Consider the following 13,739-nt stretch of genomic DNA (forward strand, 5'->3'; position numbering starts at 1 on the left):
GGGCAGGGCGAACAGTTTCTACCCTGGCAAGTCTCAGGGAACATACCCTTGACCCTCAACTAACTGTACTATATTTTCTGTAAATATCTTTCAGGATTTTAGTTTCCTCCTGCAAATGCACTCTAAACCAAAAATAAAATTCCAAGCCTCCCAACTAACTAAATGGACCTCTCCTCTTGGCCAAGGCGATTCCAAAGAAACCTGCAAAACTAATTCAGGCCATGACAGGAAGGAGGGGCTGGGCTCAGTGGCTCATGCCTATAATCCCAGCACATTGGAAGGCCAAGGCTGGTGGATCACTTGAGGCAAGGAGTCCAAGACCAGCCTGGCCAACATGGTGAAACTCTGTCTTTATTAAAAAAAAAAAAAAAAAAATTAGTCGGGCATGGTGGTGCATACCTGTAATCCCAGCTACTTGGGCGGCTAAGGCAGGAGAATCACTTGAACCCAGGAGGTTGCGGCAAGACTCTGTCTCAAAAAAAAAAAAAAAAGACAGGAAGGAGGAGTCCAACATACCTCATTATTCCCTCCTCCATTGAAGTTCAGGCACAAATGACCAGCATTAACATTCAAACAGAGGTCTCAAGACTGACGAAACAGACTTTTTGTAGAAATAAGGTATGAAATTCCAACCTGACTCAAATACAGCATCCAAGGATACAGACAGCAGGCCCTGAAACAAATCAAGTATTTTACCCCAAAATATTTTTGATGTATTTTGAAACGGCCCTGCAAAGCTATCTCTTGTAGGGGAAACTTACATTCTGTAGAGAATCCTCTTCCCTTTCCAGGTCTCTTTCTGATCCTGAAAAGATTACCCAAGAGGCTGGCAGCTTTTAAAGGTCTGAACAGAAAACATTTGCTATCTATTGCCTCTAAGGGTAGCCATCTATGAGACTTCACCTACATAATAAGAACTTTGGTCTCCCAAACCTCTTATCTTAAACCAGACCCTCCTTTCTATTGATTCCAGGTCTTTCATTATTAATTTAACTCTTTCAACCAAGCACCAATCAGAAAACCTTTGAATTCCCCTGTGACCTGTAAGCTACCACTCTGACCCTGCCATCCCCGACCTTTGAGTTGTCCCACCTTTCCAGACTGAACCAATGTATACCTCACATGTATTGATTGAGTTCCTGTGTCTCCCTAAATGTATAAAACCAAGCTGTAACTCAACCACCTTGGGCACAGTTCTCAGGCCCTCTGGGGGCTGTGTCATGGGGCATGGTCCTCGCATTTGGCTCAGAATAAACCTCTTCAAACATTTTACAGAGTTTGACTTCCTTCTGTCAACAACACATGTATTTATTAAAAGATAATTTTCAGAAAGAAGTAAAACCATCACTCTTCAAAAGATATAAAAACAAACAACATTAAGGATTGCATTCTACTTGAACGATAGGAAAAATCTAACAGATGTTCTAACAGGCTTGAAGGAAAATCAAAAGAGCACAAATGCATGTGCTGGAAAGTGTAAACTAAAAACTCTAAGCCCCCAACCAACTGACTGGATCATCTCTTCACCAAGGAGACCCCAGAATAACCTTAAAAACTCAGTCATTGGCCATATAACTCAGTTATATAGTTACGGGTTGGGGGATCACACACCTCTCATTATCCACCCCCGACTCACTAACCATGAGGCTTTCTTTTCTAAAGGCTAAACAGAAACTAGCCTCTTCAAACGACCCCACACTGATATCACCCAGCCGCATGACGCTGCCCTCCTTTTTGCTGATAACAAAACACCAACCATGACATGGTTCTGGCCTGTCTACAGAGGGTGCACAGTAAGGATTTTTGTGTCCTCTGCTTCAGCTTTTAACAAGACAGGGCCAAAAATACCACCCTTGGATCACGCTAACGCAGTCATTTTTTGAACATGGGTCCCATGAAGAGGCAAAAAGCTCAATTGCCCACGTACACAGTTCTCCTTCAAAAATATTCATGGCTGGGAACAGTGGCTCATGCCTATACTCCCAAAACTTTGGGAGGCCAAGACAGGAGGATCACTTGAGTCTAGGAGTTCAAGACCTGCCTGGGCAACACAGGGAGACCCCATCTCTACAAAAAAGAAAAAATTAGAAAATTAGCCAGGCTTGGTGGCACACATCTGTGGTCCCAGCCTTTTAGGAGGCTGAGCTAGGAGGATCACTTGGGCCCAGGAAGTCAAGACTGCAGTGAGCCAATGATCATGCCACTGCACTCCAGCCTGGGGGACAGAATGAACCCCTGTCTCAAAAATATTAGCTAACTAATTATTTTAAAAATTCATAACCCCTCCTATAGCTTATTGAATCTGTGTATTTGGCCACACTGTTCAGCACAGATCCCTGTACTATTCTTCCCGCACTGGAAGGGTCTGTTTCCAGCTTCTGGCCAGAGACTACACTTCCCAGCCTGTCAGAATGGCCGCTTTGCAGGCTGCAACACTTTATGAGAAATAAAGCTCTCTTTTTCCAAATTTATGAAACTCATCATTCTTTAGTTGACAAAAGAAATGTTGAGATGAATTGCAAATGAAGACAGAATATCTTTTTGGCCAAACGCAGTGGCTCACACCTGTAATCCCAGCACTTTGGGAGGCTGAGGCAAGAGGATTGCTTGAGACTGGGAGTTAGAGACCAGCTTGGACAACATGTTAGTTTTTTTTTAACTTTTTTCCACAGGAGGGGAAAGAGTCCATTAATTCTGCATAGAGACGGGACAGAATTTACAGATCTATCAGATCTGCCACTTACTCCTAAAAATGGCTCAAGTACAATGAATGGAGCTGGAATCAGACAGCCCAGAGGGTTTGCTGTAGACACGGGTACTTTTCCACTGAGGCACTTTTTATGCATGATGAGGTCCTTTGTTATGAGTAAGAAGGATTCCTTTTCCTCCTGTGCTGGGGCAGGACTGTGTGTCTGAGATGCATGACAGAGTCCTCGTTATACATGTTGTCAATAAAGGCTTTTCTGTAACATGGTAGATGTGTTTGGGACCACCTTCTGGTCATCCCCAGGTCAGTTCTGTGGTCTGCACTGGTGAGGTCTCTGGAAATCAGGACGCTCTTCCTAGCTCTGGGGAGTGCCCTGCAGGACACCCTGGTGGCCATGTTCTTCGGCAATGCCCACACTGGCCACCAGCACAAATGCACAATTCCCCATAGACATTGCTGCAAGGTGCTGCATATGTGTGAATGACTTCTATGTGATGGTACGCACAGGAGAGGAGCATATGGAATTGGAATTTGCAGATCAAATACTCAACAGTGATCCCCATGGGTTTTGACGTGCAATTTTCCAGAGAGACTTGCTTGTGTGAGGCAGAGCTGCAGGGGCCACAAGAGTCACTCTGTAGGGGTGAAGGAGCCTCACTCTGCCTCACACAAGCATGTCCCTCTGGAAAATTACACATCAAAACCCATGGAGATCACTGTTGAGTGTTTTTTGTTTTTTGTTTTTTTCTTTTTTTGAGACGGAGTCTCACTCTGTTGCCCAGGCTGGAGTGCAATGGTGCAATCTCTGCTCACTGCAACCTCTGCCCCACTGGTTCAGGCGATATTCCTGCCACAGCCTCCTGAGTAGCTGGGATTAAGGCACATGCCACCACGCCTGGCTAATTTTTGTATTTCAGTAGAGACGGGGTTTCACCATGTTGGCCAGGCTGGTCTCAAACTCCTGACCTCAGGATCCATCCACCTCGGCCTCCCAAAGTGCTAGGATTACAGGCATGAGCCACTGTGCCCGATCTTACAGTTGAGTGTTTGATCTGCAAATTCCAAGGGTATGCTCCTCTCCTGCGTGTACCTTCACGAGGCATTCCTTTACTCCGTATACATTGGCACTTCTTGACTTCTTTTTTGAACCAGTTACAACATCTGCCTATTTCTCTCTTTAATGAATAAAATAAAATATTTATCACTTTTATATCTGTATAAAAGTCATGATTTCACCTTTGGCTGAAAATTATGTTTTAACAATGTAATCAAACATTCCCTTTCTAACACTGGCAGTCAGAGAGGTAGGAGAGGTGGTAAAGTATGGTGAGGGTGTGGTTTTCCTGATTTCACGCCCTAAGGATTCAAATAACTCAGAAGTCAGACTTCCAGGCACAACGCAGTTCTCCAACAGAAATAGAGAAAACAGATTTTGACAAGCAAAAGGGACTGGTGCAGTTGGGATTAGAACAAGCAGGGAAGTCTAGGAATACATCTGCAGCCTCTTGGGAGAGCCGGAGCCGGGGCAGAGAGGAGGAGGAAGGAGGTCTGGGGGAAGAGAGGTCTGCAAAGTAGGGGAAGGGAAGGCCAGGAGGGAGGGAGGCGCAGTGGGGAGGAGAGGAGAGAAGGGAGGAATACATTTCTGGAAGCTTTAGAAATTTAGAAATAGAAACCACGTGGAAGTGCATCCAGGGCTCAGGGTTACAGAGGACCCCAAGACAACACAGGAAGGTGGGGTCTAACGGGAAAGGCACGAGGTTTCTCCTTTACTGCTTAAACATTGTAGGAACTTGCATGGCAAGTGATTTTCAATCTTGCAGCAGGGAAGACAGGGCCAGTACTTATCCTTAGATGATTCTACAAACATCAAACTTCTCCAAATATTTATTTTTCAGCAGCCATGCTTGTATTTTCCAAGTGTCTATGGTTGAGATAGCATGAATTAGGAAGCTACCTGGATGAGCACACACTGGCCCTCTTAGACATGCCAACGACGCCCCTGCAGAATCTGCTTTTTCTCTGGCTGTTCCCAGGCCTGGATAGGGTTCCCAGGCCTGGACAGGATTCCCCGGATACCCGCGAGGCTCATTACTAACCACTTTATTTTAAATGGGCTTTGAAAACAACAGGTGGCATCTTCCATCAGCAAGTGGACATAAATCTCAGTGCCCAGTGTTTCCAAGGCCTGCCCGACCCACATGGCTGTGGGGTGTAAACTGTCCAGTCGTTCTTGGCACTCATACCCAGCATTTAGGATGTCCCACTCTTAGATCCACAGACCCAGCACCTCTCTTCTTAATACCCACCCTAAAGAAAAGCTGCCGAATGTGGACACTGATTTAGATGCAAATATGCTCAGTTTTTTTATAGTTTTATATTAGTAAAAACGCTACAACCAGAATGTCTCACTGCAGGAAGATAGTTACAAGGAGTATTTAACGGCGTGGAGGAAAGGCTCCTCCGTGCTAAATGGCCAAAATGAACGCAAGTTTGCAGACGGTGTGATTTCCACTATGTCTTTAAAATGTATGGCGACACACCTACATGAAAAATACCAAAATGTAAACAGCAGCTGCTTCGGACGCATGGGATCGTGGGGGCTGCTGTTCTGCAAGGACAACGTATCACTTTTGTGAAAGTCAGCTTCTGAAAACGGACTATGGGAAGTTCCTTACCCGTGCACGCGGCAAAGACCTTCTTTGCCATAGTCAGAACACACGCGCGAGTTCAGAGAAGCGGGGCCCGGGCTTGTGTGGGCTTGTGTGCCCCGGGGACGCGCACGTACCTTGTCCCGCGGCCTGAGACTGCGCTGCACCGCGCGGAGGCCGAACCCAGAGGAGGCGGCGTGGGGCCGGGCGGGGACGCGAGAGGGACGTGGACGCGGCGACCGAGGACGCGGGGATCCCTGCGGGACCAGTGGCTCCACCCGGAGTCGTAGCCTCCTGGGAGAGCCGAGCCCGGAGGGGGCGGAGAGGAGGAGGAGGCCTGGGGGAAGAGAGGTCTGCAAAGTCGGGGAAGGGAAGGAAGGCAAGGAGGGAGGGAGGCGCAGTGGGGAGGAGACGAGAGAAGGGAGGGAGGGAAGTATGAGGGGAGGGGAAGAAGTGGGGTGCTCGGAGGGTGGGGTAGGGAGGAAGAGGGAGGGAGAGATGGGAGAGGCTCCGAGATAAAGAAAGGTGCAGGGAGAGGGGGTGGGAGGGAGGGAAGCGCAGAGAGGAAGGGAGAAGAGAATCAGGAAGCCTGGAGGGAAGAGGCAGGGGGGCCAGGAGAAGGAAGACAGCCAGCCTTCTGTGAGATGTACGTGCGTGCCTGGCTTCCAAGACAAGTAACTTCTGCTGTAAATATAAATTAAGCTATTTTTTGTTTATTTTATTTTATTTTATTTTAGAGATAGGGTCTTATTCTGTCACCCAGGCTGGAGTGCAGTGACACAATCATAGATCACTGGAGCCTCGAACTCCTGGCTTCAAGTGATCCTCCCCCTCAGCCTCCCAAAGTGCTGGGATTACGGGTGTGAGCCACCATGCCCAGCCACAATTTTTTTTTTTTTTTTTTTTTTTTTGAGGTGGAGTCTCACCCTGTTGCCAAGGCTGGAGTGCAGTGGCAGGATCTCAACCTCAACCTCACTGCAACCTCCACCTCCCAGATTCAAGTGATTCTCCTGCCTCAGCCTCCCCAGTAGCTGGGATTATAGGCACGCGCCACCACGCCCAGCTAATTTTTGTGTTTTCAGTAGAGACGGAGTTTTACCGTGTTGGCCAGGCTGGTCTCGAACTCCTGACCTCAAGTGTTCCACCTGCTTCGGCCTCCCAAAGTGCCGAGATTACAGGCGTGAGCCGCCGCACCCAGCCCCAGCCCCAAATTAAACCTTTTCTAAAAAAAGAAATTAATACACGTTTCATACTTGCCTCCACCTTCCTGTTTTCTCTGGTCATCTGCTCAAGGTTATGACAACAGCTTCAACTTGGCTGCAGAAGCACACCCCTGTGGCTCACTCAAACTGGAAACATACAGGAAAAGGCAATTCTAGGAATATAGCTCAGCCTGGACAAATGGGCACATTAAAAAGCCATTGCACCATGGTGGCCGCACTTCCTGCCTTCCCCACTGCAAAGGTGTTGTTATGGACTGAATGTTTGTGTCCCCTCCCAAATTTGTATGTTGAAATCCTAACCATGGTGGTATTTGGAGGCGGGGCCTTTGGGAGATGCTTAGATCATGAGGGTGGAGCCCCCAAGAATGGGATTTGTGCCATTACAAAAAGAGGCAAGGGAGCTTGCTTCCTCATCTGTATGCCAGGAAGAGGACACTCACCAAGAACCCAATCCTGCTAGCCCATCCCAGACTTCCAACTTCCAGAACTATAAGAAATAAATGTTGTTTAAGCTACCCAAGTCTATCTATGGTGTTTTTGTTGTTGTTGTTGCTGTTTTTGAGACAGAGTCTCACTGCGTCACCCAGGCTGGAGTGCAGTGGTGCCGTCTTGGCTCTCTGCAACCTCCGCCTCTCGGGTTCAAGCAATTCTCCTGCCTCAGCCTCCTGAGTAGCTGAGACTACAGACGTGTACCACCATGCCCAGCTACTTTTTGTATTTTTAGTAGAGACGGGGTTTCACCATGTTGGTAAGGATGGTCTCAAACACCTGACCTCAGGTGATCCACTGGCCTCAGCCTCCCAAAGTGCTGGGATTACAGGCGTGAGCCACCTCGCCCAGCCTGGTGTTTTTGTTATAGCAGCCCAAACGGACTAAAACAGTGTTTTCCTGCTAGAGATACACTAATTTTCTTTCAGACAGGATCTTTCAAAACCCAGTCTGAAGCATCTGCAGTTGAATTATTTTATGGGCTTGGAATTTCTCTAAAATAATGGTTAGGGATTTTTTAAACACCAGAATAATTTAAAAAGTTACCAAAGTGTTATTACCCAGAACAAATTCAGGGTCAGCCCCAAAGAAAAAAATTTATTTACTTTTTTTGAGGCAGGGTCTCACTCTGTCACCCAGACTGGAGAGCAGTGGAACAATCACAGCTCACTGCAGCCTCTACTTCCCTGGGCTCAGGTGATCCTCCCACCTCAGCCTCCTAAGTAGCTGGGACTACAGGCATGTCACCCAATTAAGTTTTTGTTTGTTTGTTTGTTTTTGTTTTTGTAGAGATGGGGTTTCGCCCTGTTACCCAGGCCGAAGAAAAATTCTTGTTTCCATCCTACAATGTGTAAATTGCTTGTGACACCTAAAAGGACAATTTTTCAACTTCACCAGTTTTAGTGCCAAACTCCATGGAAAATTAATCACACAAGTGATTATTTAACCTAGGATCTTAAAAAAATTAAGTGTCCTTCTTATAGAAACTCTCAGCAGAAATGAACTCTAAGATTTCATGGAGTTCCCTATAAATTAAAGAGCTATGACTCAGCGTTTGCTGCTCGTTACCCCTCCAAAGTTATCTTTAGTTTTCATTATAAAATAGGTAACTAAATTCCAGGGACAGAATGAGTCCAAGCTGAATTAACAAACAGGGCAAGGTCAAAGTTAAACAAAATTGCTGACTCTGCTCAAACTCCTGTGATTTACACTGACCTTGAAGGCAAGGTCAGGAAAAGCATTCCTTGGAGTTGCTCCTCTAAAGACGCTTGGAACAAAATCAGAAAAAGTGCTGCTGTGTTTCAGAACATCTCAAAATAATACCTGAGGGCAAACATATTCTGTGTCATCTGTTACCATTCCTGGCCGTGCTGCTGACTCAGCCTCCAGCACTCCTTGGTGGAGCTGCAGGGAGCCTGCTGGGAAAGCGCTGAATCCCGTGCACAGGGCAGGCACTGCTGGTGAAGACAGGTGAGAGGCTGGGTAGGTGATTTCTAGAAGGTTCTTGAGCACCAGTCGGCCATCTTGTCATCCCCAGATAGAAAGCTTAAATTTGCTTTTGTTTTCACTTTTTATTAATGAAAATGTACAAACATATAGAAAGGTAGAAAGAAGAATACAATTAATTCCCATATACCCCGGGCCTAAATATCTTTAGTATTTTGCTAAACTTGCTTCATCAATTTTTTTTCAAAAGCGTAGAAATTACAGACAGCCTGACATTTTACCCCTTAATAATTTTGTAGTAGTCAGCCTCCAAGATGACTCATAACGTGCCCTGCCTCTAAGAAATCACAACCCTATGTAGTCTCCCAAACTTACCATGGTTGGTCTGTGTGACCAATAGAATACCGACATAGTGACGGTGTATTAGTCTGTTTTCATGCTGCCAGTAAAGACATACCCGAGACTGGGCAATTTACAAAAGAATGAGGTTTAATGGGCTTACAGTTCCACGTGGCTGGGGAGGCCTCACAATCATGGCAGAAGGCAAGGAGGAGCAAGTGACATCTTATGTGGATGGTGGCAGGAAAAGAGAGCTTGTGCAGGGTAACTCCTTCCTATAATACGATCAGATGTTGTGAAACTTACTCACTATCACGAGAACAGCATGGGAAAGACCTGACCCCAGGCCAGGTGCCATGGCTCACGCCTGTAATCCCAGCACTTTGGGAGGCCAACGCGGCCAGATCACCTGAGGTCAGGAGTTTGAGACCAACCTGGCCAACATGGTGAAACCCCATCTCTACTAAAAATACAAACAAAGCCAGGCATGGTGGTGGGCGCCTGTAATCCCAGCTACTCAGGAGGCTGAGGCAGAAGAATCTCTTGAACCCAGGAGGTGGAAGTTGCAGTGAGCTGAGATTGCACCACTGCACTCCAGCCTGGGTAACAAGAGCAAAACTCCATCTAAAAAAAAAAAAGTCCTGCCCCTATGATTCATTACCTCCCACTGGGTCCCTCCCACAACACATAGGAATTCAAGGTGAGATTTGGGTGCGGACACAGCCAAACCATATCAGATGGTACGTCTCTTCCAACATTAGATTACAGAAGACTCTGGGACTTCCACCTCTCCTCTCTCTCTCTCTGTCTCTCTCTTTCTGTGTATGTGTTTCTGCGTGTCTGTGTGTGTGTGTGTGTCTAGCTTTCTCTCTCAGATCACATGCTGTAGGGGAAGTCAGCTCCCAGCCATGTCTTGAGTAGCCTCTGGAGCAAAGAAATCTGTGGCCCACAGCCATGTTCCTGGGCCATCCTGGACAAGAATCCTTCAGCCTCAGCCAAGTGTCAGATGCTATAACCCCATGGTAACCTCCTGAGAGACCCTGAGCCAGAAACTCCAACTAAGCCACTCCCAGACTCCTGAACCTCAAACTGTGCAAGATAATGTTTATTGTTGTAAGCTGCTAAGTTTTGGGCTAAACTGTTACACAGCAATTGTTAGTTCACACAGATGTTGATACCTTTGATACCTGGAAGTGGGGTGCTGCTATGACAACACCTCATGTATGATAGTGACTTTGGAACTGTGGCTTTGGATTATCGAGAGTGTTAGTGAAAACCTTGATTTACGTGAAAAAAGCTGTTGATAAAAGATTCAGGTCTTTTGTTTTTGTTTTGTTTTTTAGAGACAGGGCCTCACGCTGTTGCTCAGGCTGCAGTGGCATGGTCATAGCTCTTTGCAGCTTCAAAATCCTGAGCTCAAGGGATCCTCCTGAGTCAGCCTCCCAAAGTGCTGGATTACAGGCACGTGCCACCACACTGGGCCTAAGACTTGGTTCTTTAAAGGTTGCAAGTGAGCACTTGTAGGAAAGTGAGGTCAATGAACTAGAACCTGGAGGAAGGGGGTCCTTATTATGCAGTGGCAGGAAGTTTGGCAATGCTGTTGACTGCAGTTATGTAGACAGAAGCAAATTAGCTGGGTAATCTGGCCAAGGAGATCTTCAATTGGTGTTGAAAGTACTACCTAGTTTTTTCTAGTTCCTTCTAGTAAGACCTTAGAGGAGAGGTCAACAAAAGGAAAGACAGTTAAATATAAATGAGTTAGAACTGGACAGTTCTGGAAATTCTCAGTCTGCCTAGATGGCAAATGTATTAGGCCGTTCTTGCACTGCTATAGAGAAATACCTGGGCCAGGTGTGGTAGCTCACACCTGTAATCTCAACACTTTGAGAGGATCACAAACAAAACAGGAGGATCACTTGAGCCCAGGAGTTTAAGACCAGCCTGGGCAAGGTAGTGAGACTCCGTCTCTACGAAAAAGTGAAAAAATTAGCTGGGTGTGGTGGTGCATGCCTGTAGTCCCAGCTACTTGGAAGACTGAGGTGGGAGGATTGCTGAGCAAAGGAGTTCAAGGCCGCAGTGAGCCAAGATCACACCACTGCACTGCAGCAACAGTCAGGCTCTGTCGCTCAAGATGGAGTGCAGTGGCATAATCGACTCACTGCAGCCTCAACCTCCCAGGCTCAAGTAATCCTCCCACTTTAGCCTCTCGAGGAGCTGGGAATACAGGTGCGACCACCACACTCAGCTATTTTTAAAATTTCCTTGTAGAGAGAGGGTTTCACCATGTTGCCCAGGCTGGTCTCGAACTCCTGGGCTCAAGCTATCTGCCCGCCTTGGCCTATCGAAGTGTTGGGACCACAGCACCTGGCTGTCAGACACTTACACAAGCAGATCTCGTGGGAACTCAGAACAAGATCTCACTTATCACCAAGAGGATGACTCAAGCCATCCATGAGCTTCAGTTTTGAATCATCCCCATGATCCAAACTCTTCCCTCCTACCAGGCCCCACCTCAAACACTGAGGATTATATTTCAACATGAGATTTGGGTGGGGACAAATATCCAAACTATATTAGCAAATTATGAAACAATTAAGAAATGGCTTCTAAGCAAAGATCGAATGCAGGTCCTGCCAGAAAAACTGTGGTCCAAGATGAACCCTTAGGTGTGACTGTAAGATTCCAAAGAGATATAAGGCGGCATCTCAGAGTACCACTGAGTCAGACAAAGGGCCTGCTCTATAGAGTAAAGGTGCACCCCACAGACTCTCTCAATCAAAGGAGAGTGCTTCTAGGAAGCTTAAGGGCTTTGTCCCTCAGCTGTCTGCGGAAGCCAAAGGTAGAGAACAGATTTGTGGGTGTTGCATTTGTCTATGGAGTGAACCCCAATGAAATTCACAGAAACTCCATAGTTTAAGAGAATTGTATATATGGAAACGTTACCAGCTTGGACTGAAAGGAACAGAGATAATACAACCTAAAAAGAAGACCTTATTTGTTACTTATTTTTGGGGGAGGGGACAGGGTCTTGCTCTATCAATCAGGCTGGAGTGCAGTGGCACGATCTTGGTTCACTGCAGCCTGGACCTCCTGGGCTAAAACAATCCTCCCACCTCAGCCTCCCCAGTAGCTGGAGACTACTGGCAGATGTCATCATGCCTAATTAGCCACGTCATCATGGCTAATTTTGTTTTTATTTTTTGTAGCAATGAGGGTTTCACTATGTTGCCCAGGCTGGTCTTGAACTCCTGGGCTCAAGTGATCCTTCCACCCCAGCCTCCCAAAGTGCTGGGATTACAGGAATGAGCTACAATGACTGGCCAAAAAGAAGACCCTAAAAATTCTACGGTCAAGCAGTGGACTGAGGCTGCTCCTCAGCCACACACATGACACCTTTTTTTCTCCCTTTGTGAACAGGGGCGTCTGGAGTAGTTATTCTGTGTTTTCTTATGTGTTCAATTGGTGAGGGAGAGACAGAGGTAGAGAGACAACCTATCAAGAAGAATTATAATGTAGAAACTGTATTTAAGGAAATAAAGTCCCACCTGGACCTGATTTAGATGATCTGGAGATGGAACTGATGCTACAGCAGGATAAGCTTCTGGGGAACTTTGGAAGGAGTTGATGGTATTTTGCGTGTGGGAAGGATGTGAACCTTTGGAGACCAGAAGGTGGACTGTGGCTGTCTGCTGGCTGGCCCATGCTGATTCTCACCTTCTAGCAGTCATACCCTTCAGTAGTCCCCAACCCCGCTGTGCCTTATCACACCATAGTTGGTCTGTGAGACCAATGACATGCAACAGAAGTAATGTGCTGTGGTTTGAATGTTTGTCCCCGCCAAAGCTCACGTTGAAATTTAATCCCAAATGTGGCAGTGCTCAGAAGTGGGGTCTTTATGAGGTGACTGGGTCATGGGGGCAAAATGGATCAATCCATTCATGGATTCATGGATTCATGGGTTATCTTGGGAGTGGAACTGGTGGCTTTATAAGAAGAGGAAGATCTACCTGAGCTAGCACGCTCAGTCTCCCTGCTGCCTGATGCCCTGCGCTCCTTGGGACTCTGCAGGTTCCTCCAGCAAGAAGGCCCTCGCCAGATGCAGCCCCTCAACTCTGGACTGCTTGGCTGCCGTAACTGTAAGAAACAAGTTCTTTTCCTTTGCAAATTCCTCAGTTTTAAGTGTTCTGTTATAAGCTACAGAAAAACGGATAAAACATAGTATGCTGTCACTTCTGATGTTAACTTATTTTTATAAGTGGCTTCATCTTGGCCTCTATTTTCCACTCTCGCTCCCTCTGTCAGATCGCTTGCTCTGAGAGGTGCCAGCAGCCCTGTGAGAAGGCCCACGTGGTGAAGAATGGAGGCTGCTGGCCAGAGCCAGCCATGAACGGAGGCTTCCTTCCAGGAGCCATGTGGCTGGGTCATCTTGGACACAAATCCTCCAGCCCCAGTGAAGTTTCAGATGACTGCAGCTCTGGCCAACATCTTGATGGTCACTTCCTGAGAGACCCTGTGCCAGAACCATGGGCTAAGCCACCCCCAGATTCCTCACCCTCAAAAACTGTATGAAATACTACATGTGTGTATTTTACATCACTAAGTGTATTAAGCATGTTTCTTTTTCTTTTTTTTTTTTTTTTTGAGATGAAGTCTTGCTCTGTCACCCAGGCTGGAGTGCAATAGCACGATCTCGGCTCACTGCAACCTCTGCTCCCCGGGTTCAGCAACTCTCCCACGTCAGCCTCCCAAGTAGCTGGGACTACAGGCACGCACCACCACACCCGGCTAATTTTTTTGTATTTTTAGTAGAGACGGGGTTTCACCATGTTGGCCAAGCTGGTTTTGAACTCTTGATCTCAAGTGATCTGCCCGCCTCGGCCTCCCAAA

General features: G+C 46.8%; 1 protein-coding gene across 5 annotated transcripts in view; it reads right to left on the minus strand.

The window, feature by feature from the left end:
• Positions 1-6,827, minus strand: part of CMBL (carboxymethylenebutenolidase homolog) — a 29,996-nt gene extending 23,169 nt beyond the window's left edge. The window contains exons 1-2 of one of the 5 annotated variants that reach the window (XM_063664665.1): positions 5,383-5,851; positions 517-673 (exon numbers count right to left, since the gene is read on the minus strand). The gene's annotated coding sequence lies outside the window, so the exon portion shown is untranslated. Of the gene's footprint in view, positions 1-516; positions 674-761; positions 871-5,382; positions 5,961-6,612 lie in introns of those variants that run through there. The other 4 variants (XM_054487347.2, XM_054487346.2, XM_054487349.2 and 1 more) reach the window with 4 other exon arrangements.
• Positions 6,828-13,739: the final 6,912 nt, after the last annotated feature.

The sequence above is a fragment of the Pongo pygmaeus genome, chromosome 4 (assembly GCF_028885625.2).
Source record: "Pongo pygmaeus isolate AG05252 chromosome 4, NHGRI_mPonPyg2-v2.0_pri, whole genome shotgun sequence".
Lineage (NCBI taxonomy): Eukaryota > Metazoa > Chordata > Mammalia > Primates > Hominidae > Pongo > Pongo pygmaeus.